Source organism: Ranitomeya imitator, chromosome 6 (assembly GCF_032444005.1).
Source record: "Ranitomeya imitator isolate aRanImi1 chromosome 6, aRanImi1.pri, whole genome shotgun sequence".
NCBI classification, from domain to species: domain Eukaryota; kingdom Metazoa; phylum Chordata; class Amphibia; order Anura; family Dendrobatidae; genus Ranitomeya; species Ranitomeya imitator.
The window spans coordinates 211,632,211-211,656,454 of NC_091287.1; positions in this window are offsets into that span (position 1 = coordinate 211,632,211).

A 24,244-nucleotide genomic window follows, 5' to 3' on the forward strand; every position below is an offset into this window, starting at 1 on the left:
GCCTATTCTGGCACTTGGCCACTCTCTTCCCATTCCCGTGTAGCGGTGGGATATGGGGTAATGAAGGGTTAATGCCACCTTGCTATTGTAAGGTGACATTAAGCCAGATTAATAATGGAGAGGCGTCAATTATGACACCTATCCATTATTAATCCAATTGTATGAAAGAGTTAAAAAACACACACAATATTAAAAAGTATTTTAATGAAATAAACACACCGTTTGTTGTAATATTTTATTGTACGCTCAATCCACTCGCTGAAGACCCTCGCTCTGTAACAAATAAAAAATAATAAACCAACAATATACATACCTTCCGTAGATCTGTAACGTCCCACATTGTAAATCCATCTGAAGGGGTTAAAATATTTTACAGCCAGGAGCTCTGCTAATGCAGCACTGCTCGTGGCTGTAAACCCCAGCAAATGAAGGTAATGTAGGTCAATGACCTGTAGTTACCTTCATTCGCGGTGATGCGCCCCCTGCTGGATGTCCCTGGAGCATGGGAAAAGTTCCCAGGCTCGAGGTCATATGAGGACATCAAGCAGGGGGCGCATCACCACGAATGAAGGTAACTATAGGTCATTGACCTACATTACCTTCATTCGCTGGGGTTTACAGCCACAAGCACAGCTGCATTAGCAGAGCTTGTGGCTGTAAAATATTTTAACCCCTTCAGATCGATTTACAACGTGGGATGTTACAGATCTACGGAAGGTATGGCTATTGTTGGTTTATTTTTTATTTGTTACAGAGCGAGGGTCTTCAGCGAGTGGATTGAGCGTACAATAAAATATTAAAACAACCTGTGTTTTTATTTCATTAAAATACTTTTTAATAATGTGTGTGTGTTTTTTTAACCATTTAATGCAAATGATTTAATAATGGATAGGTGTCAGAATTGACGCCTCTCCATTATTAATCTGGCTTAATGTCACCTTACAATAGCAAGGTGACATTAACCCTTCATTACCCCATATCCCACCGCTACATGGGAATGGGAAGAGAGTGGCCTAGTGCCAGAATAGGCGCATCTTCCAGATGTGCCTTTTCTGGGGTGGCTGGGGGCAGATGTTTTTAGCCAGGGGGGGGCCAAGAAACGGGGACCCTCTCTAGGCTATTAATATCTGCCCTCAGTCACTGGCTTTACTACTTTGGCGGAGAAAATTGCGCGGGAGCCCACGCCAATCTTTTCCGCTAATTAACCCTTAAATTTAAGAGCTAGAGCGCCGAAATTTTGCACATACACACTACTAACATTAGTAGTGTGGAATATGCAAAAAAAAAGGGGATATGACATGGTTTACTGTATGTAAACCATGTCTCAAATCATGTCAGGTTTTGGCAGGAGAAATGAAAAGCCGGTAACTGAATTTTCTGCTATATCGCGCTGAAGTATATGTGTGTGTGTATATATATATATATATATATATATATATATATACATACATACATACATACATACATACATACATACATACATACATACATACATACATACATACTCACAAAACCCGACTTTTAAGTAGCGCTCGCCGACCCGATCCCAGAGTGGGTTTCATGAAACCCGACTTTGCTAAAAGTCGTCGACTTTTGAAAAGTGCCGATCTGTTTCGCTCAACCCTAGTGGCCACTGTCTGAAAGCAGCTCTGTTTTTGAATCATCTCATGGCCTTAAACAAATCACGGATTAGACAACACATTACTTGCGGCACAAGTAATGTTATCTACTATGCCACATGTGCTTGTCCTCGGTTTTATATAGGCCTTACTTCTAGAGAGCTTAGAGTGAGGGACATTTGCGAGGCCAGGACGGTGGTCAATCCCTCTGGTCTGAAGACTATCCCCGCGCCACTTTAGGTCACACCATAATTGTGACGCGGGGTCTCTCCTAGTCAGGAGAATTGAGAGCCTACATATGGGGATTAGGGGAGGAAATAAAAAGAAATTGCTAGCACAATGGAAGGCCAATTGGATTGTGCGATTAAGACACTATGGCACCAAAGGGGCTAAATGAAACATTAAGTTTTGTCTCATTTTTGTAAAGTCTAGCAATTTTCCTCCTGAATATGGTTGTTTATCCCAATTAACATCTTATTGCACCCCCTTGAGCACATTTGGATCTATGTATTTGTTTTGTTATGTATGTTATTCTTTTAATTATTTTGGTATTTATTATCTTTACAGTTTTAACCCCTTAGTGACAGAGCCAATTTGGTACTTAATGACCGAGACAATTTTTACAATTTTGACCACTGTCACTTTATGAGGTTATAATACTGGAACGCTTTAACGGATCCCACTGATTCTGAGAATATTTTTTCGTGACATATTGTACTTCATGTTAGTGGTAACATTTCTTCGATATTACTTGCGATTATTTATGAAAAAAAATGGAAATATGGCGAAAATTTTTAAAATTTTGCAATTTTCAAACTTTGTATTTTTATGCCCTTAAATCAGAGAGATATGTCATGAAAAATAGTTAATAAATAACATTTCCCACATGTCTACTTTACATCAGCACAATGTTGGAAACAAAAATTTTTTTGTTAGGGAGTTATAAGGGTTAAAAGTTGACCAGCAATTTCTCATTTTTACAACACCAATTTTTTTTTTAGGGACCACATCACATTTGAAGTCATTTTGAGGGGTCTATATGATAGAAAATAACCAAGTGTGACACGATTCTAAAAACTGCACCCCTTAAGGTGCTCAAAACCACATTCAAGAAGTTTATTAACCCTTTACGTGCTTCACAGGAACTGAAACAATGTGGAAGGAAAAAATGAACATTTAACTTTTTTTTGCAAACATTTTAATTCAGAACCATTTTTTTTATTTTCACAAGTGTAAAAACAGAAATTTAACCATTTTTTGTGCAATTTCTCCTGAATACGCCAATACCCCATATGTGGGGGTAAACCACTGTTTGGGTGCACAGCAGAGCTTGGAAGTGAAGGAGCGCCGTTTGACTTTTTCAATGCAGAATTGGCTGGAATTGAGATCGGACACCATGTCGCGTTTGGAGAGCCACTGATGTGCCTAAACAGTGGAAACCCCCACAAGAGACACCATTATGGAAACTAGACCCCCCAAGGAACTTATCTAGATGTGTGGTGAGAACTGTGAATGCCCAAGTGCTTCACAGAAGTTTATAATGCAGAGTCGTGAAAATAAAAAAACATACTTTTTTCCACAAAAAAAGATTTTTTTTAGCCCCCAATTTTTTATTTTCACAAGGGTAACAAGAGAAATTGGACCCCAAAAGTTGTTGTCCAATTGGTCCTGAGTATGCTGTTACCCCATATGTGGGGGTAAACCACTATTTGAGCACCGCAGAGCTCGGAAGGGAAAAAGCGCCGTTTTGGAATGCAGACTTGGATAGAATGGTCTGCGGGCGTTATGTTGCGTTTGCAGAGCCCCTGATGTCCCTAAACAGTAGAAACCCCCCACAAGTGACCCCATTTTGGAAACTAGACCCCCCAAGGAACTTATCTAGATGTGTGGTGAGAACTTTGAATGCCCAAGTGCTTCACAGAAGTTTATAATGCAGAGTTGTGAAAATAAAAAATATTTTTTTTTTCCACAAAAAGATTTTTAGCCCCCAAGTTTTTATTTTCACAAGGGTAACAGGAGAAATTGGACCCCAAAAGTTATTGTAAAATTTATCCTGAGTACGCTGATGCCCCATATGTGGGGGTAAACCACTGTTTGGGTGCACGGCAGAGCTCAGAAGGGAGGGAGCATCATTTGACTTTTTGAGCGCAAAATTGGCTGTCGTGTTTGGAGACCCCCTGATGTACCTAGACAGTGGAAACACCCCAATTCTAACTCCAACCCTAACCCCAACACACCCCTAACCCTAATCACAACCCTAACGATAATCACAACCCTAACCCCAAAACAACCCTAATCTCAACCCTAACCATAACCCTAATCAAAACACTAAATCCAACACACCCCTAATCTTAATCTCAACCCTAACCTCAAACCTAAGCCTAATTCCAATACACCCCTAACCCTAATCCCAACCCTAACCTTAACCCTAATCCCAAACCTAACCCAAATCCCAAACGTAACCCTAATCCCAACTCTAACCCTAACTTTAGCCCAAACCCTAAATTTAGCCCCAATCCTAACCCTAAATTTAACCCTAACCCTAGCCCTAACTTTAGCCCCAAGGCTACTTCCACACTTGCGTCGTGTGGCATCCGTCGCAATGCGTCGTTTTGGACAAAAAACGGATCCTGCAAATGTGCCCGCAGGATGCCTTTTTTGCCCATAGACCTGTATTGCCAACGGATGGCCACACGTCACGTCCGTCGTGCCCTGGATCCGTTGTGTTTTGGCGGACCGTCGTCACAAAAAAAAACGTTCAATGTAACCTTTTTTTTTGTACGTCGTGTCCGCCATTTCCACGCATGCGTGGCCGTAACTCTGCCTCCTCCCCAGGACATAGACTGGGCAGCGGATGCGTTGAAAAACTGCATCCGCTGCCCACGTTGTGCATAATTTTTACAACGTGCGTCGGTACGTTGAGCCGACGCAAGTGTGAAAGAAGCCTAACCCTAGCCCTAAATTTAGCCCCAACCCTAACCCTAATCTTAGCCCCAACTCCTCTCTCCTGTCGGCTGGCAGATGGCGAGGCGCACTGCGCATGCGCCCGCCATTTTCTTTCCCGATGAAGAAGCCGGCGGGCAGGAGGGGACCCAGGGATGCCGGTAAGTATGATAGGGTCCCCGAATCCCCCTATTTCTCTGTCATCTGATGTGCGATCACATCAGAGGACAGAGAATGACAGATCGCTTTTTTTTTTTTTTTTTTGCCACAACGGTAAACAGTTAATTACCGGCAATCGCAAAACAGGGGTCGTTAAAAACCGGGAGCCACGAGGAGCACTGGGGGAGAGAGGGGAGTATAGGGGGGCCATCGGGGACCCCATTTCTCTGTCCTCTGATGTGCGATCACATCGGAGGACAGAGAAATTAAAAGGGAAATCGCGTTTTTTGTTTTTTTTGCGATCGCCGGTAAACGGTTAATTACCGGTGATCGCAACGTGGGGGTCGGTAAAAACCCCCCGAATCATGTTCTCTGGGGTTTCGGCTACCCCCGGCAACCAAGACCCCAGAGAAAATCCGACTCTGGGGGTCGCTATTCACTTTTTCCACGGCGCTGTGGTTTAAGTACCCTTAACTGCCACCGTTAAATGGCGTATCGGCAGTCGTTAAGGGGTTATATTTATCTGTGACAAGGACCGGATTGTATCCATATATACATCTTCAGCCATGTTGGATGTCATTGTGGTGGATACGATACTGACTTCTAATTTAACTTCGGGCAGGGACTGGAATACTCCATATACTGTACACCATTTGTGTAATTGCATGTTGTTTTTTATATTTATTATGCACAATAATTCGTTTTGGGATCGATATGAAATTGATTGTAATCGCATCCCATCAATTGGAGGATATATGATGGGTATGAATGAGCACCTTGTATAGAAGTTTTGTACAGCAGTGCGCGTGCTCAATGTTGCCCCAGTGGCTCCACTCCTGTTGCGGCGTCTCTATAGTGTTCCACGCATGCTCAGTGAATCCTGGTTCCCACGCATGCACGGTTGCCCTTGATGCCAGCAGTGGGTGTGTGACCTGCAGGTCTCAATGTGCATGCGTCACACACGCAGACATGACTGGCCGAGTCACGTCATGTGACTGGCCTCTTCTGAGAATCACCAATGAGATATAAAAGGTCCTTGCTGGTAACAACAGCTATCCCCTTGAGAAAGCTACAAAAGCAAGAAGCGAAACGTATGTTGGGGGCTCTGTCTGATCCATTTTCGGTGCCATCTAGCCCTACTGATATTCACTGCTAAACGCTATGTGAGATATATTTATTGGAGACCACTTGGTCCTATTACCGTTGCACTTTATATAGTAAACGCTTTCCAATTTATTTGCATTTTATGATAGAATGCCTGGCACCGATGATCTTAGCTATCATCCTTGCTATCATGTAGTGTTTTCGTATCAATTTTTAATATGCGTCAGGACTCTGGATTCCCTGTTTCATTTGTGGTACTTTTTGCCCTCTTCCAAGATGGTGTCTGCTGCCTCACTTCTGCTCGTGATCTGCCTTCCCTGTCTTTATAACTCTGGTTCACATGCAACTCCTTGCTTGTGTGTTCTGCTAGAATTCCTGGCTTGTGCTATAAGGCTGTGTTTCCACTGTCAGGAAACGCTGCGTACATGATGCTGCATAGAGATGTTACAGCATAGTGGAGGGGATTTCATGAAATCCCGTCTCCAATATGCGTTAAAACACGCTTCCGGCAGACCCGCGTAGCCCCCATAGAATATAATGCAGCACAGCCCCCATACAATGTAATGCAGCACAGCCCCCATACAATGTAATACAGCACAGCCCCCATAGAATGTAATACAGCCCCCCCACCAAATAGCCCCACAATCCCAATAGCCCCACAATCCAGTTATCACTCAGTGATATATTTAAAAAAAAAAAAAACCACTCACCTCTCCTCATGCAGATACTCTCTCCTCCATCATTGCATTCAACTGTACCAGCGTCATAGACACCGGTATAGTTGAATGTGGCGGCGCTGGTGGGGGGGGGGGAGTCGGCGCTGGTGAGCGACCCACGACTGCCACTGGCCCTTCTGGCATTTGCCACAACTGCCCGACGGCCAGTCCGGCCCTGCACGCGTGGTAAGTGCGTAAAGGAAGCTTACTACGCATGTCTCCTAATTTAAATAAGCTCTTACCTTTCCCGCCGCTGGAAGTCCCGCGTCCACTGAAGTTCTCGCGGTAAGCTAAGTTCTCGCGATAATTTGCTTACCGCAAGAACTGCCGTGCAAGTGACTGAGGGTGATCTCCAGTCACTAGTCTGGTTCTCATGGTCAGCTGATCAGCTGATTGTGAGAACACTGCAGTGTAGGTGATTGCTGGAGAGTTATCTCCAGCGGTCATCTACAAGCTCTGCTATGTCTGGATGTCAGGCATCCTGATGTACTGGACTTGTCGTGGGACAATTATTAAGGACTACGTCGGACTCAGAATATACTGTTGGTTTATTATTTTTCTTTTTTTCCAGGAGACGAGGGCATCAGGGAGAGAGAGAGAGAGAGAGAGAGAGACTTTTCTCCGGGTTGGAAAATGCTTCCAGGCATGCTCAGATGTAAAAACTGAATCCGTCACTGGATTCCTGCATTCCACAGTGTGCGCAGGATCCAGTGTCCATAGGCTCCCATTCTGTGCAACGACGTATGTCGCAGGAGGCGTCAGGGAACGTTCCTTTGAGCGTTTTTTCCAAATGACGGTCTGTCAAACTCCGCAGGATCCAGTGCACGACGGATGAAACGTGTGGCCATCCGTCGCTAATGCAAGTCTATGAGAAAATGAATTTTTTTGCAGGATCCTGTTCTCAAAAAACTACGCATCTCGACGGGACTACAAAGACGGAAGTGTGAAAGAGGTCTTAATGTCACCTTACAAAGGTAACATTACCCCATATCCCACCGCTACTCAGGAGTGGGAAGAAAGAGGCTAAGCGCCGGAATAGGCGCATCTTACAGATGCGCCTTTTCTGGGGCGGCTGGGGGCTGGTATTTGTAGCCGGGCTATGAATATCAGCCCGCAGCTGTCTCCGTAGCCTTTCTGGCTATAAATTATAGGGTGACCCCACGTCATTTTTTGGGGGGTCCCCTTATTTTTATAGCCATTAAAGGCTAAATATACAGCTGCGGGCTGATATTCATAGCCTGGGAAGATCCATGGGTATTAACCCCTCCCCAGGCTACTAACATCAGTCCCCCAGTTGTTGGCTTTCCCTCTCTGGTGCAGAAAATTGGGCGGGAGCCCACGCCAATTTTTTTTTTCACATTTTTTTAAAATTAAACAGATATTGCTTTTAAGGCCGGGGTCATACTTGTGAGAAACTCACTTGAGTCTCTCACCTCAATACCTGGCACTGCCGCCGGCACTCAGACCGGAGCGTTAAGCTACATAGAAATACATGCAGCCGCACGCTATGGTCCCGAATGCCGGCGGCAGTGCTGGGTATTGAGGCGAGAGACTCCTGTGAGTTTCTCGCATGTGTGATCCCGGCCTAACTCTTTATTAACATTTTATTATGTTTATTACTAAACATCGGGCTCGGTATTATCTATCTATCATCTATTATCTATCTATTATTATTATTTATTTATTTATATAGCATCATTGATTCCTTGGTGCTGTACATGAGAATGGGTTACATACAAGTCACAGATATCACTTACAGTAAACAAACTAACAATGACAGACTGATACAGAGGGGCGAGGACCCTGCCCTTGCGGGCTTACATTCTACAGGATCTATCTATTATCTATCTACTATCTATTATCTACCGATATATATCTATCTATAGATATATCGATAGATAAATAGATAGATAATAGATAGATACAATAGATAAATAGATGCAATAGATAGATACGATAGATAATAGATGGATAGATAGATAGAGCTATAAATGGATAGATAGATTATATATATATATATATATATATATCATCTAAGGGGCACTTCCGTCTGTTTGTCTGTCTGTCTGTTTGTCACAGAAATCCCAAGTTGCTGTTTTGGCCGGCTGGCTGCGACCAATCAGTGACGGGCACAGTCCAGCCGCGAAATGGCCGCTCCCTACTGCCCTGCAGTCAGTGCCCCTCAATACTCCCCCCCCCCCCCCCCCCAGTCAGCGCCCGTCGCTCACATAGCGTTAAACAGACTGCGTTACACCGAGGTGGGAGGTGACCCAAAACTTTATTTTTAACAAAAAAAAAAAAAACTTGATTTCTCATCTCTTCTTTCCTGCAGGGGTTTCGATGAGGTCACAGGAAAAGAGGAGTCAGGGGTCACATGATCGGGAGGACCTCCGTGTACAGAACTCTGCTGGTTGTCAGGTTGCTGGGTGAGGGTAAGCGAATGTGGGATCAGGAGGTATTTACAGTGTAGATGTAGCAGAGCAGTGTGTGTACGAGGTATATGGATCGGAGTGGCATGTGAAAGGTGTATGGAGCGGAGTCGTGTGTGTAAGAGGTGTACAGAGCACAGCCGCGTGTGTATGAGGTCTACGGATTGGAGCAGCGTGTGAAAGGTGTATGGAGCAGAGTCGTGTGTGTAAGAGGTGTACGGAGCAGAGCTGCATGTGTACGATGTGTATGGAGCAGAGCCACCTGTGTACAAGGTATACGGAGTGAAGCAGAGTGTGCAATGTGTATGGAGCAGAGTCATGTGTGGGTACGAGGTGTACGGAGCAGAGCCGCGTGTGTATGAGGTGTACGGAGCGGAGTTGTGTGTGTGTGTGCGAGGTGTATGGAGCGGAGTTGTGTGTGTACGAGGTGTACATTGCGGAGGTGTGTGTACGAGGTGTACAGAGCGGAGCCACGTGTGCAAGGTGTATGGAGCGGATTCATGTGTGTATGAGGTGTATGGAGCGGAGCCGCGTGTGTATGAGGTGTACGGAGCGGATATTGCTCCTCACTCTGACACTGACTGACACAGGAGACACGGAGAGGTCTTTATCAGTGGCATATCACAGCTGCAGCGACGTGAGCAGTCAGCGGCGCAGCTGGATGACATCATTCAGCGCCGCGGGAGTGGAAGCTGCCAGCTGCTGCGAGGGAGCGCGGTGAAAGGTGTGTGTGTGTGTAGTGATGGAGAAGGCAATGGTGGGGGTGGGGTAACAATGTGTGGCCATTATATTGTACCCAGCATCATGTGGGGCCATTATACTGTACCCAGCATTGTGAGGGGCCATTATACTGTGCAAAGCATCATGTAAGCCCATTATACTGTATGGGCCATCACGTGGGGCCAGTATACTATACGCAGCATCATGTGGGGCCATTATACAGTATGGAGCATAATGTGGCCATTATACAGTATGGAGCATCATGTGTGGCTGTTATACAGTATGGAGCATCATGTGGAGCCATTACACAGTATGGAGCATCATGTGGAGCCATTATACAGTATGGAGCATCATGTGGAGCCATTATACAGTATGCAGCGTCATGTGGGTCCACTATACAGTATGCAGCATCATGTGGGGCCATTATACAGTATAGAGCATCATGTGGGTCCATTATACAGTATGGAGCATCATGTGTGGCCATTATACAGTATAGAGCATCATGTGTGGCCATTATACAGTATGGAATACTTTATAATTATTGTTTATGAAACTTTGTGATCAGCAGTGCTAAATGGGTGTGGTTGGGGCGTGACTAGTTGTGAAATGGGTGTGGTCAGAGGAGTGGCCTAAAATTTGGTATCGTACCACTATAATTGTTACAATATGATATGTTAATAATAAAATATTCTTTTTAACCAGAATACTCCTATTTTCTCCAATTTTTTTCATAACTTGGAGTTGGTGACCTTTCTCCCATTTGGGATATTGTATTGCACAATTTAGTGTATGGTCTTTTTTGACAATGTGGTTATCTGGCATTTATATATTCCAATCCAACAGAAGCAGGGGACCACTGGCAAAGTTCTGTTAGAGTTTTCTCAGACCCTCCCATCGTATAGGCCCTGGGGTGTGGGGTAATCTCACAAGGAGTGCAATGTTTGGGAAGATGCTGAGGGAGTACCTTGCTGACCGTACTAACGTCCTCTATGATTCCTCTGTGCCTTATAATTATTGGGTATACAAGCTGGACACGTGGCATCAACTGGCTCTCTGTGCCTTGAAGTTCCTGGCCTGCCCTGCCACTAGAGTTTTGTCAGAGCGGATTTATAGTGCCGCTGGTGGAATTATAACTGATAAGCGCATCCGCCTTTCAACTGAAAATGCAGACAGGCTGACTCTTATAAAAATGAACAAGGGCTGGATTGGGCCAGACTTCTCAACACCACTGAATGATAGCAGTGTAACATAATCTAAAATCCAGTGTCTTTTTTGGGGGGAGGTCTATTCCCATGCACCTCTTCACACCCACACATGGGTGTATGCTTCCTGATTTTGGCTATTTGCTGTAGTCCACCTCCTTCTCAGCCTCATCCTCCACCACATCACCAGGGTTACGGTCGTCCATGATGCAACAGCCACAATTTTTTTAAAGGGTGTTTATGATGCCCATAAAAAATAATGGTTATATAGTATGTTCATGTATACCCCCCAGGGGTAAATGTTTGTCAGCCCATACACTTAGTGCATGGGCATTACAAGTATAGGAGACCCACTCCTCTCTAATGTAAAAAAAAATTTTATTAGGCCCTCCTCCACATCTCTTCCAAGGGGCATTGGCAGCCCTTGCATTCACTGCATAGGCAAACAGTATGGGAGACCTATTTCCTAATAATGGGAACATTGTTTTCAGGAGGCCCTCCTGTACGTCTCTTGAAAGGGTTATTGGGGTGCATCTAAATTTTTGGCAGCTCTTGCATTCACTGCATAGGAAAACAGTATGGGAGACCTATTTCCTAATAACACAGGTCTACAGAAAATATTTTTTTGTAAGCATGTTACGAACACACCGCTAGGATCAGATAGGGCTGAGCAGGTCTCATTAATTCTTTGCAACTCTGAGGGTACCATTACTCAGGGTGACCATGTACTGCAGCTTCTTCGGGCTCAAGATTGGTCACGGCCAGCCTATCAGCAACTTGCGATTTCCGTGACAGACAGACAAACAGACGGCAGTTCCCCTTAGACAATTATATATATCCTCATACGCACCCGCCCATTAGCCGTGTGACGTCACACTACCCACCACGCCCCTCCCACACTCCGCCAGTGCTTCGGCGTTGCTTCCGGCTGGGGCACGCTAGAAGTTGGCAGTTCCTGTCTCCTCCCGGCGCCCGTCCACTAGAGCTGCTTTGTGGGGATCTAGACGCACCCGCCATCCCCCAGCCTCTTGATCCTGCTGAACGGAGCCGGTCACACTGTTTTGGGAGGACTTACGTTTCTGGTTGTTCCAGACCACCTTTACTCCAGCATCTAGTAAGTGTAAATTTTTAAGGCTTGTATGCAGTGTGTTGCCCTCATGCATAACTCTGAAGCGCAATTATAGGAACACTCAACCAGCGCAGGTGTATAATCATTACTTGTTTATTACCCGAATATATATATATATATATATATATATATATATATATATGTGTGTGTGTGTATATATATATATATATATATATATATATATATATATATATATATATATATATATATATATATATATATATATATATATATATATATATATATACTGGTAGTCTGTAGGGAAAGTTAGTTGGTTGCTGGCTGAGATCAGCTCAGTTATTTCCAGACCGGAGTCTGAGGAGAACAGAGGGTCAACGGAGCTGTGCATGCCCTCAGAGCTACAGCTCCCAGAAAGAGACTTTGAAAGGCAGAAATTTATTGAAGGAAGTCGAAGCAAAGGAGAGGATACCAGAAGGGGACCAGCCCCGCACAGGCTGCCTCCTCCTGAGGTGCAAAACCCCGGTAGCCAGAACACCGAGGGAGTAAGGACCTCTACGCCTTTTTTCAGAGACCGGCAGGACAGCTAATTGCAGGTTACGTGTCCACACCTACACCCAGAAGGCACTGTGACACCTACAGAGCCGGGTTATATAAGAGACCCTATAAACAGGCTCAAGCCACCAGTCATACGGGTTTTGTCCTATCCTATACAGGGGACAGAGAGAGCGAAACATCGCATCTGTGAGACTCTTATGTGAAGCCATAAGGGACTAGACCACCGCAGTGCAAGGGACGGCTACTGATTTCCACCTGGACAAGGGGACTCTGGACTTGCCTCCAAACCGGCCGGAATCTGCCTGCCCTGTGATCTGGCTAGGAGGTCGCTTCCCCCTGGGGGGGGGCTCTCGACCTCGGACGGCTACCCCAAGCGTACCTGCATGGATCTCTGCAGGGTGGTCCCTTGGCAGACAGTCCGGAGGAGGGGCAGGTACGGCAGAGCGCTCCGGACTCCATGTGTGTCGGCGGTAAGCGTGCGTTGGACTTCCGGTTTACCACTGCCGCGTCACTTCCGGGTCACAGCGGCAGCAGGGGGGCGGCCTTCCTCCTCGCTCCTGTAGGAGCGCCGGGACACAAGCAAAAGGATTTAAGGTAAGTGAATACCGCTAGACACCGCAGTTGCAATGGATCCAGGCTCTGTACCAACTATCAGCGTAGAGCCCACGGGGAAACAGGATTCCCTTACACACGTGAGTCCCCTCTAAAAGGTGCGCTCCTTATACTCCTATTAAAGGTACTAGTAGTGGTCCCTTTATATATTCCAGGGGCGTCCTTCATCTGGGGATAAGAAGACGGGTAAAACCAGGAGATGCCCTATATGTGCCACAAAACTTAATGCCTTGTGTCAGAAGCCTCTGTGCAAGCCCTGCACCGCCCGCATTGTAGGAGAGGAACAGGCCTCTCTAATAACAAGCATGAGAGCTATGGTTAGAGAAGAAGTGCAGGCTTCTATATCTAACCTATCTGCCGTCCAGCAGTTCCAGCCTGAGGTCCAGGATCTACCCAGGTCTAGGAAGAGGCAGAGGGAGTCAGATTCGTCTTCTGAGGACAGTCAATCAGAATCTGACATTGAGGAAGAGGAAGAATTGTGTAAAGATCCTCCTCAGAAGGGGAAAAAGTATCTTTTCTCTTCCAATGATATTGACGAACTACTAGGAGCAGTCAGACAGACTATGCAGGTTGAGGAACCTTCGACCTCTCTTTCCGTGCAGGATGAGATGTTCGGGGGACTGCGGTCACAGACGTCAAAGGTCTTTCCGGTTAATGCCCACATTCGGTGAGTCCGAGTTCAGTCTCGGCTTTGCTCAGAGTTTACAACTACTGACCCCTTCTTCACCTCTTCCCGCAGCTCAATGATTTTGGAAGAGTGGGAGGAGGCAGAGAAGAGGATATCAATACCGAGAGACTTTAGGCTCCGTCTTCCCTTTGACCATGAAGAGGTCAAAGACTGGGAAGATATACCAAAAATTGACATCCCGCTAGCAAAAGTGTCTAAAAGAACTGCCATACCATTCGAGGACTCCTCGAACTTAAAAGAGCCTATGGACAGAAAGGCGGATGGTCTCCTTAAAAAAGCTTGGGAGAGTTCGGCCACGGTGATCCGCACAAATATTGCGGCGACATCCGTGGCGAGAGCCATGCATCTATGGGTTGATGATTTAAAAGATCAACTGTCAGCCAAAACTTCTAGGGAGTCTATCATCAGTGCTATTCCCTTACTTAAACTAGCTACAGGGTTCTTAGCAGATGCTACGGCAGAATCGGTCAGGTTCTCAGCCAGAGGGCAATCGCTATCTAATGCAGCCCGTAGGGCTATTTGGTTAAAAAGCTGGTCGGGGGATGTTCCCTCCAAGAACAAACTATGTTCCATTCCCTTTTCGGGTGGCCGGGTTTTTGGCCCTGTATTAGATGATATTTTGGAAAAAGCTTCTGATGAGAAGAAGGGATTTCCAGAAGAGAAAAAGAAAAAATTCCAGCCCTTTCGTAGACCCTATTACAGTCAGAGAGCAGACTATAGGGGTAAAGGTAAACAAGGGAGATGGAGTTACCAGAAAGGGGGGGATAATAGGAACCGAAATAGAGATACAGGTCCCTCAAACCCCAGGTCTGAGTTTCGGAGAAAGTGACGCCACCAGAATAGGGGGTCGGTTGTTGAATTACCTGGGGGAATGGGAAAAAATTACCTCAAACCCATGGGTCCTTCAGGTTATATCACTGGGTTACAGGATAGAGTTCGTATCCCGTCCCCCAGAAAGATTTTTTATCTCCAACGCCCGTCTCTCTTCAGTCTCCCCAATGTGGTCAGACATTCAGGATCTCCTCCGGATGGAGGCAATAACTCCCGTACCTCCTCACCAAAGAGGAACAGGTCACTATTCGGGTCTTTTCTCTATAATAAAACCATCAGGAGAATCCCGAACCATCATAAACCTCAAGCCATTAAACAAATGGCTATCGTACAAAAGATTCAAGATGGAGTCCATTCGCTCCACAATTCCCCTATTGGGGAAGGACGTGGTAATGTGCACTTTGGATCTAAAAAGTGCGTATTATCACGTCCCAATTTTTTCGCAACATCAAAAGTACCTATGATTTGCGATAGAGAAAGACGGTTCAGTCCTCCATTATCAGTTCCGTTGCCTTCCGTTTGGTCTAGCATCGGCTCCAAGAGTTTTTACAAAACTCATCATAGAGATCGTTTCTTTTCTAAGGAGATGAGGTATCATAATAATACCATATCTAGACGATTTCCTGTTAGTGGCAGACTCAGTGTCCCAACTCAAGATCGATTCTCAGTTAGTGATCTCCACACTGCAGAAACTAGGTTGGGTGGTGAACTGGAAAAAATCACACTTAACCCCAAGATCAAGACGACAGTTTCTGGGGGTAATACTAGACTCAGACATCAGGAAGTCTTTTCTTCCGGACAAAAGGCGGTCAGACCTGGTAAAGAAGGTTCGACAGTTTGCAAGAACTCGGGTGACAATAAGAGATGCAATGAAGATCCTAGGCCTGATGACAGCCTGTATCCCATGTGTCAGCTGGAGCCAATTCCATTCTCGTCAACTACAGAGAGCGGTTCTAACAACATGGGACAGAAGACAGTCTTCGTTGGACAGACAGTTTGTCCTATCCTATCGAGTCAGAAAATCCCTACGATGGTGTCAGGAAACCTTCAGATGGGGGTCCCATGGATCCAGACTCCAGCAGTTATGGTAACCACGGATGCGAGTCAGCAAGGTTGGGGCGGTCAGGTACTCGGAAGATATTACCAGGGTCTGTGGAATTCGGAAGAGAGCAACAATTCTTCAAACCACAGAGAGCTACAGGCGGTTTGGAAGGTTCTGTGGGCAGCCCGGTCCCTATTAAAGAACAAACATCTGAAGATCTTATCGGACAACACGACGGCGGTAGCTTTTCTTCGCCATCAAGGGGGCCCGAGACATCCGAAACTGCAACGTCTGTCGGATCAGATATTCGAATGGGCAGAAAGTTCGGTACTTTCTATTTCAGCAGTCCACTTAGAAGGCTCAAAGAACCAGGTTGCGGATTTTCTGAGCAGAGAAAAACTATCACCCATAGAGTGGGAACTGAACAGCGGAATCTTCAGGAGCCTGTGTCAGCATTGGGGAACCCCGTCCGTGGATCTTTTTGCGACCAGAAGAAATACAAAGATAAAGACCTTCTTCTCCCTAAATCCTCAAGACAATCCAGCAGGGGTAGATGCCCTTTCTCAATCGTGGAGCTCGGGTCTGCTATACGCCTTTCCCCCTCTGGCATTAGTACCAAGGGTACTCAGGAAGATCTGCGAGGACAGAGCTCGGGTGATCCTGGTGGTCCCTTTCTGGGCCGGAAGGAGCTGGTTCCCCCTACTAAAGAAGCTGGCAGTGGACAGTCCTTACCATCTTCCAGTCAGGGGGGACTTACTTTCTCAGGGTCCGATCCTCCATCAGAACCCAGGAAAGTTGCGGTTAACAGCTTGGATCCTGAGCGGCAGATCATAAGGTCAAGAGGCCTTTCAGAAGGAGTGATTTCGATTCTACAAGCAAGTAGGAAACCGGTGACTTCAACAATATATCTCAGAACCTGGAGAAAATTCTGCAGTTTTTGTGGAGACACAACAATCGAGGTTGATCACCCTAACATACCCAGAATTCTTGATTTCCTACAGCAGGGATTTAAGAACGGGCTCAAACCAAGTACTTTGAGGGTTCAAATTGCAGCTCTCAGTGTATTTTATGACTCTTCCCTTGCCGCTCACCCTTGGATCGCTCGGTTCTCTAGAGCGGTCTCGAGGCTGAAACCTCCAATCAGGAAGTCTGTGCCTCCCTGGGACCTTAATTTAGTCCTTAATGTTTTATGCAAAGAGGCCTTTGATATAAACAGAGACATTAATATCGCTAATCTTTCCCTAAAAACCGTTTTTTTAGTAGCCATCACATCAGCCAAAAGATTAGGGGAACTTCAGGCCCTTTCCATCCAGAACCCTTATCTACAAATATTTGATGATAGATTGGTTTTGAGGCTTGACCCAGGATTTCTCCCCAAGGTAGCCTCTGTATCAAATATTAACCAAGAGGTTGTTCTTCCGTCTTTTTGCCAATCTTCTAAAAATCAAAAAGAAGCCTTTTTCCATAACTTAGATGTTAGGGAGACGGTGCTGAAATACTTGGACATGACTAGGGCCTGGAGACAGGATAATAATCTCTTTGTCCTGTATGGGGGTCCTAATAGGGGAAAAAAGGCATCAAAGTCCACTATTGCCAGGTGGATTAGATCCACTATTACCACGGCCTATCAGTTACAGGGAAAAGATCCTCCAGATAGCCTTAAAGCTCATTCATCCAGGGCTATGGCCACGTCTTGGGCCGAAAAAGGTGGGGCCTCAGTAGATCAGATTTGTAATGCAGCATCCTGGTCTAACATTAGCACTTTTTCAAAACACTACAAATTAGACGTAGTTTCTTCTCAGTTAGCTTTTGGCAGGAAAGTGCTTCAAGCGGTAGTCCCACCCTAGAACTAGGAAGTTTCCTTTGGTACTTCTCCATGGTGCTGTCAGGTGGTGACCTGGAAAACGGTAATTAATCTTACCGATAATTGTATTTCCAGGAATCCATCCTGACAGTACGGATAGTTCCCTCCCTATGGCAAATATGTGTTTTACTTATGTGAAGTAACATTTGTATTAATCTTGTTATGTTCAAAATAAATTTTCTGTTTGCATCCATCCAGATGTGTTACTTTGGAAAAGCACTGAAGGGTGGAAGGGGGAGGGTCCTTTTAAACTCTCGTGTTTCCTGTCCCACTGTGTATAAGAAGGACGTCCTCCATGGTGCTGTCAGGATGGATTCCTGGAAATACAATTATCGGTAAGATTAATTACCGTTTTCAGAGACATGCAACATCCAAGACATTGGTATGCATTTAGCAGTTCCTCAACACCTTCAAAATATTTTGTAGATTTTTCTTGAAGCTTTTCCAAGATCTCAATTCCTTATCATTTAGAGTTCCTTCAAACACAATCTCTTATAAGCTCTCTGATCTGAGAACCAACAAATACCCTTTGTGAAAAGTACTGGAAACCTTTTGAATTTGTCTTTGCCATGGCTTTCACAAAGTTTTTAATCAATCACAACTTTTACATGTAGTGGAGGAAGAAAAATGTTTGTGGGCGCAACTAGAGGATTATGCTGAACATTGTCTCTACCTGGAGCATAGATGTTTCTCTGTCCCAATCACGATGAACATTATGCTCTACTGTATTTCTACTTTTCCATAAACACTAGAAGCAACTATATTTTGTGAAACTTCCTTACATTCCCATTAGCAGACCAATCCCTTTCAAATCTCCGCAGATATTCCATTGATGATGCTTATATTGTATAGCATCCAAAACAACTGACAGATTTTCGTAACTTTCCTTTAGATGACATGACTGAGCAATAGGGATTGGTTTCATGTTTCCATTGTGAAGCAACACTGCTTTCAAACTTTTCTGGGATGAGTCAATAAACAATTACCAATCTGCAACAAAATACTCTTGATTCAGTTCTACCAAGAGGCCATTAACGTTGTTACAATACACCATTGGTCCATCAACTGAAAAATTGTGTAAAAGTGTTACTTCTGTTTCGGTAATAACACCTTGATATCATCATGAAGAAGATTCTTCCGTTTCAACATATATGCAAGAAGTTCAGCTTTATCTTTTGACATTGAAAGGTCTCTGAAGAGATTTAATTCATGTTGAGTAATTCATGTTTGTTCTTTGTAGAAAAGCCCTTAAGTTGTACAAAACAAAAGTAGCGGTCATCACTATGATTTTTGGGTTCTCTCCAAATCATGGGAACAGCAAATGGCATAGCCACTTTCCTAATATTCAACCAGTCACTAAGACCATTTAAATAACTTGAGCATATCACATGAGGGACCCAGCTTTTGTCTTGATCACCAAGTGGACACTTAAAGTACATCTGGTACATCTTTTTAACATCATGAGTGATTTAATGTACTTGGCCTTTTAGTGTAAAACAATCACACACATAGCAGAATCTGTTCGTATGATTGATACACTGTCGGGGCATTTTTCTCCTTTAAATCATATCAAACAGTAGAGTAAGTTCAGTTCAATGGTGGTGACAAACTAAAAAAAAAAAGTGATGAGCCAAACTACTATAAGTAGATAATTCCCCAGAGATGACAGGCGCAGCTTATATTTAGAACTTAATTTACTGGAGGTAATCTGGTAGATGGCGATATACAGTTGTGAGGTAAATGGGTCAGCCTATTCCTTACAGATGAACATTTGCAGACAGAAAAAAGCACAACAGGAGGAAACAACCTCCACTATTCTGGAAAAAACACCACAGAAAATCAGGCAAAGGTACTTACCTGTCTAGGCCTCAAATCAAATGCACTCTCATGGTGCAGTGGGCCCAAGTAAAGATGGCGACTACACAGGTGCAGTAATGCCAAATGAGACAGCCAGCCTACAATCAGGGATTGGCCGCTTGGCACACCAGTGCAAATAAATAATCTGCAGCAGTGTTCACAGAGAGTATGCACAGCATCTGGATCATAGCCTATTAGTAACGTCCTGTGGCGGGCTGCCCAGTGCTAACTGTAATGCATCACGTGTGAACAGAGGCCACAACTTACAAAGCCAACAGGGCCCAGCTGTACCATGATAACGCACCATGATCTTTGCTTGGTCCTACTGCACCTTTAAGGCTGCCGTCACACTAGCAGTATTTGGTCAGTATTTTACATCAGTATTTGTAAGCCAAAATTAGGAGTGGAACAATCAGAGGAAAAGCATAATAGAAACATATGCACCACTTCTGCATTTATCACCCACTCCTGGTTTTGGTTTACAAATACTGATGTAAAATACTGACCAAATACTGCTAGTGTGATGGCAGCCTATCACCCCAGGGTCCTGGTTGTTACAGTGGCATTGCTTACCTCACGGGGAGAGTGATGTCACACTTGGAAGCGGGGGAAGATCTTCTTTATCAGGTAAGAGAAGCATACAACATGTTCACACTCTAGGCTAGAAGGGGGAGCTCTGATCCAGCTTATGGGTGGCTCCCCTATAGATATTCTGGTCTGGAAGGAAAGTCATTCAGAGGGTGCCAGACAGCAGACTGGAACAGTCTGAGGCGGAAAGGAAAGTGAGGGGCCTTGCAGCCACGAGGGTGCGGCAGTTCCTGGATAGAGATAATACAGAAGGAAGAATGCATTGTAGTGAGCATGGAGGAGAGCGAAGCAAAGGAGAGTAAAGAACTGGGGAGAATAGCTGCGACTGAGCCACCTCCCTGCAGAGTGTAGATACCGGTAGCCGGAAGACCAGGGTTGTGTCGTACTCCACTAGAAACAGAAGAAACCAGCAGGACAGCTGGACTACACATCACCTGTCTGCCCTAACACCTGGAGAGACAGTGACGCATACTGCCTGTGTCATGATAGATACCCTGTAAAAAGGCTCGAGCCACCTGTCATACGGGTTAGTAAACTACCCTTTAAGGAGGACAGAAGCAACAGTGAGGACCTTGACAGGAGCCACAGGCAGCAAGGGACTACACCACAGCACTGGTAGGAAGGCTTCTAACTCCACCTGGTAAAGGGGACTCTGAACTCGCTTGCAAGCCGGCCGGACCCTGCCTGTACCTGTGATCTGGTGCCCCAGACTGTGGCTGCCTGAAGTCTTCAGTAAACCAGGTAAAGAGACTGCAAACCTGTGTCCTCCATTTCTTACAGAACCATTCACCATCTTCATCTACATACCGGGAGCCCTGGGGACCTAACGTCACCTGTGGGAAGTCATACCATCTTAGCTGCCATAACATCACCCCAGCGAACCCCTTGAAGCAGCGTCGGTTATCAGTGAACAAACACCACAGGTGGCGTCACGAACACACTTTATTCCCAAAACCCCTTTAAAGAGAATCCCTTTTACTTGGGCACCTGGCCACGGACCGTGTCGCAGCCACCGTGATGTCCCCTATAAGTACCGGACTCGGTACCGAGTGTTCCACGGACCCTGGCGAGCGACTCACACCATGATAGTGCATTTGAGTTGAGGCTTAGACAGGTAAGTACCTTTGCCTGTTTTTCTATGGTGTTTTTTCCAAAATAGTGGAGGTTTTTTCCTCATTTTTTTCCTCCTGTTGTGGATTTTGCTGTTAGAGTAGGACTGGCAAGCGTGAGGACCTGTGACATGGATTGCCAGCTTATGTATTGTGGCCACAATCAATATACCTAATTTGGACTTGTCCGTGTGTCTGTGCACAATGAGCCATCCACAGTTGGGCATAACCATGGATACCTAAGGAGAGGAGCTCCCCCTGGTGGTGAGTTAAGGCATAAGCCTTTTTTCAATGTTAGCCTGTGAAGCAACACTGTGAGTCAATATTGCAAAGATGGATCAAATTTAGCGCGCAGCTGCACGTAGAGAATCAAATCGCATACGGATGCGTAACCTGCGTCTTAATGAAACAGAAGATGAACTAAATTGTCGAAGAACTGCGGATGCAGAACGACAGAGGGAGGCCAGAGCAAGAGAAACGAATAAAGTAACTGAATCACGTAGAGCATCTAATGCTGCACGATAACGAGCAACACACAATGCACAAAGTGATACACATATTTCACAAAAAAGAGAACAAGATGCAATACGTGTCCAAAATGCAAGAGCCACTCGACGACGGCAAGTTACATTTGCCGCTAGAGGACTTCTCAATCAAATTGATGAGACACGTATTGAAGAGCACTATGCTGGCGAACTGACATTTCGAGGTCAGTTCTACCAATCTAAAAATTTCAAAGATGAAATGGCGCAGGACAAAACATTCCCTTCCTGCTGCAAGAGAGGGCGCATCCAATAACGTCCAATTCGTATGGATGAACAATTAGTCAAGTTGATGAAAGGAGAGCATCAGCACTTCCATAACTTCATGGCTAATATAAGGCAATACAACAGCTCGCTTGCTTTGGCATCAATGGGAACACAAGTAGCGCCACCTCCTGGGCATGGTCCATACTGTTTTCGAATTCATGGACAAATTTGCCACAGAACTCCCCCATTGCATCCCGCTGTGGGTAGTACCCCCAAGTTTGCCCAGATTTATATCCTGGACAGTGAAGAAGCATTAAGTACAAGAAGTCAAGAAAATAAAAAGTGCCTCCCAGCACTGCTATCATCTCTTAGAGAGAAAATGAAAGCAATTAACCCACTTGCAAGAGCCTTCACAATGATGAGGGAATTTGAAATAGAGGAAGAGACGATTGCTGAATTAGAAACTCGCGATCCACTCGAAATAACAATGTCAAATATAAATGACTATAACAATGACCAGAGGCTCTACAATGCACCAAGGTGCAATGAAGTAGCTATAATTTATCAAAATGCAATGGGTGAACCCCCATTTAATAGGGACATCAGAGATCACCTCAAAAGTGAAAACCAAACTCTTCAAATCAACTGTCTTCACAGAAAGTGTGATGCAATGACATATCTACTTCTATTCCCATATGGGGACAGTGGATCGACAATAAATTTGACAACTCCAATTGCCTTAAGTGTGCAACATCAAGGAATTGGTGACATTCATCTACCATCCATACCAGTGGATAAAGACCGACAAGAAAAATTCACCCTGTTGCAGTACTATGCATAGAGGCTTGCCATTCGTGACAAATTCAATCCCCTTTTAAATGCTTGGAAGTTGACGCAACAATTTATCATTGACAGTTACGTCAAAACTGAATTAGACAGGATCGAATATATAAAACAACATCAAAAGGCATTACGTGTCGACAGTTATGCCGGCGTTATGGATCACATCCATAATGCTGCATTACACCAAGGGCTAAAAGCTGGGACACCAGTAATTTTACAGTCCACTTTAATTGGAAGCCCAAGAGATATGCAACAAAATTAGCAAGACAACATGACAATTATCTAAAAAATTTTAAAGCTAGATCTTTTTGTTATGATGACCTGTAAGCCAAAGTGGAAAGAAATTACTGAAAACTTAGAACCATGGCAAAGGCCAGAGTTCAGAGCAGATTTGCTTGCAAAGTATTTAAAATCAAACTCCAAACCGTGCTTAACGAGATTTTGAAAAAGCACATTTTTGGCCGTGTAGTTGCCTATGTGCATGTAATAGAATTTTAAAAGCGTGGACTACCACATGCTCACATGCTCTTAATCCTCGGAGAGGAAGATAAACCGAGGGACAAAAAAATAATTGACCGTCGATGCAATACTGGGAAAACCAGACGATGAACGCGAGAAATCGACAATAGATGGGTAGTTCCATACAACCCTTATTTATTACTCGAGTACAATTGCCATATCAATGTTGAGATAGATGCTTCAATAAAAAGTGCTAAATATCTTTTCAAATATGTATACAAAGGACATGACTGTGCCAGTATCAAGTTTGATACATTAAACTGGAATTAACCAGCCATGTACCTAGATTCTCGGTATAAAAGCGCCCCTGAGGGCAAGTGGAGAATCAGAAAAAATAAAATGCATGATGCTTCACATACCATTAAAAGGCTTGCTGTTCACCTTGAAAAAAATGCAATAAGTGTTTTTCGAAGATGGTAATGTGGCTATGGTTATTTCAGAGTCAAAAGCCTCTACAATGCAGGCTTATTTTGAGCTAAACAGAGATGACGCTTCCACCCGTCGGTATTTGTACAGTGAAATCCCTGAACACTATGTCTGGGATAGAAAAGCTGTACTAGAAGGATGGAAAAACGACTGTCTCAATTTGGGAAAACAATTGCCCGAATATATACAGAGTATAGCTTTAAGGATATCCTCGTAATAAAACATAACTTTTAATATATTAGCTAAAACCTGGACAACCATCAAAAAACACAACCACAAAACAAAAAGTCCTTGTGTAAACCAGTGCTCGAAGATAAAAATTGGTTCGGTCTCACCAATGAGGACGGACATCTAGCCGCAACTTTTTCCTCTGTCTCCTTAACTGAGAATTGGGGGTCCAAATGTAAGGGTGGGGTAGGGGGTGTAGGGTGTTTCCCTTTCTTCCCTGTCGTGCCCCTGTTGTACTCCTGTCCTCACATGCACAGGCCCCAAGTGAACCCTACTATGGACAACCACCATTAATGTATTCAATGTTCTCCCTCTCCATACGTGTTCCATCTCCAATAACGAGGACTCATC